General features: G+C 41.2%; 1 protein-coding gene across 1 annotated transcript in view; it reads left to right on the forward strand.

The window, feature by feature from the left end:
- VAC14 (Vac14 homolog (S. cerevisiae)) overlaps positions 1–2,085 on the forward strand; it is a 105,107-nt gene that overhangs the window by 852 nt on the left and 102,170 nt on the right. The gene's annotated exons all lie outside the window — the stretch shown is intronic.

The raw sequence follows: 2,085 nt of genomic DNA on the forward strand, positions 1-2,085 counted from the left end.
CACCAGCATCCTCTTGCTATGAGTTATGCACTAACTTTTACATAACTTGCAATAGCTATTATTAATAGTTGTTACAGAGCTACTCCAAGTTCTGTAATAACAACCAGGCACCACACAGATGCAGATGAATCATACTGTAACTGTCACATGCATGCAGCCAGGCATGTCAGCTATCCCCAGTCTAGTAGAGTTCGTGCAGGGCTGGCCACTGGGGTCAGAGAAGGGGAGCATGTAGAGAAAGCAAGGGTGGTTTTTGGGCTTTATTCTCAGCACTACTGGCAGTTCAATCATGCACAAATAACCTTCTTTAGTTGGCATTTTCCAAGATACTGGAGAAAAGAAACCACTTTTTCCACGAACCGTTACCAGCCAGGTCCAGGTCGGTTCTGGCCTTGCACAATAAATCTATCACTGGTTTTGTAAAAGAGAAAATATTTAACCACAAGGCCATCAGGCAAGGAGGCAGGAGAATAGCTCTCAAATCCACCTCCTCGAAGATAAGGCTTAGGCATCTTTATGGGGTAGGGAAGTGGGGTGGGCTAAGAATAGGGAAAGGTGATTGGCATTGGGGAAAAATGAAGTATCAGGTTTGTTCTGCAGAATCTTAGGGTTCATGGCATTCCACAGGACACATGTGCAGAAAATGGTGGCATTAACATGATCCGAGGATGGAGGTTTTGGCCCTCTGATGTCAAAAGGCCATCTCTTGGCACTTGCACAGGCCAAGTTGAAAGGTCGATCATCTCAACTGGTTTGAACTGGACAGGAGCTGGTCCAAGTTCCTGAAAAACAACTGCAATGACCATGGTGACTATGAAAGTTAAGTTTCAGCATTTAGCAGTGCAGCCTTCAGCTTTATGGAAAAAGGGGGGAAAAAAAGGCAAGCAACCAAGAGCACGCAGGACAGGCAAACCTGATTAAATTAACCCCTTGCTTTCAGAACTTTTGACCTAAAGGTAGGACAAAGCATTGGTTTGGGCCTTGAATAAGAGACTGGTTTCCTAGCAACCTGATCCAGAATGTAATTTCAGGAGAAAAAAACTCCTTCTGGTAAAAAAAAAAAAAAAAAAAAAAAAAATCTCCTTACTGTTTCAACTATTAAAAATCATATCACATTATGACCCTTGGGAAATTCAGTTCACTTCTAAGAAAAAGCCAAATCAAAAAGCAAAAGAAACAGATGAAATATTATATTAGATACGGGTCCAGTGGAAAAGAATACACATTGGAGAAATAGACCCAAATCATTTCCATTGATTTAAATTTTTTCATTGTTTTGCATCAAACATCATCAAAATCCTAAAGACAAACTTGGAAAGACATTTGGAAATGTCCTTGGCAGTACTACTTGGTATCAAGGTAAGAATAATGCATTTTCTTGAAGATGGATCTATATTTGGAACAGATTTCATATTGTTGATGCATCTACTTTCATCCATTGAATTGTGTTGGAAAAGGTTTTAACAGCTGTAAAAACCCCACCAGTAAAAGAAAAGGAAAACATGGATTTTTCTAGACACAGTATCTCTGTGACTTACTGAGTTTTGGATTAGCCCATGTGTTAGTTTTCTATGGCTGCATGGCAAATTACCACAAACCTAGACACTTAAAAGAACACAAATTTATTATCTCACAGTTTCCATGGGTTAGGAGTCCAGAATGTACTGAACCTTGAGTTCTCAGCTCAGGGTCCTACAAGGCTGAGATCAAGGTGCCAGCCAGCTGCAACCTCATCTGGAGGCTCGACTAGGGAAATGTCTGCTTCCAAGCACCTTCAGTGTGTTGGCGACATTCATTTCCTTATTTCCTTGAGACCATTTGACTAAATTCCCCTTTTTCTTGGCAACGGACAACAGGAGGCTGCTCTCAGCAACCAGAGACCACTCTCAGGTCCTTACCATGTGGCCAATCATAGTCAGTTCACATGACAGTTTACTCTTAAAAGCCAGCAGGAGAATCTCTCTCCCACTTCAAATTTCTTTTTTTCTTTTAAGGAGTCACCTGCTTAGGTCAGGCCCACCCAAGATAATCTCCCTTTTTGTTAACCGAATGTCAACTGCTTGGGGACCTTAATCACATTTGCAA

This window comes from Propithecus coquereli, unplaced genomic scaffold (genome assembly GCF_000956105.1).
Source record: "Propithecus coquereli isolate 6110/MARCELLA unplaced genomic scaffold, Pcoq_1.0 Scaffold165, whole genome shotgun sequence".
In the NCBI taxonomy this organism is placed as follows: domain Eukaryota; kingdom Metazoa; phylum Chordata; class Mammalia; order Primates; family Indriidae; genus Propithecus; species Propithecus coquereli.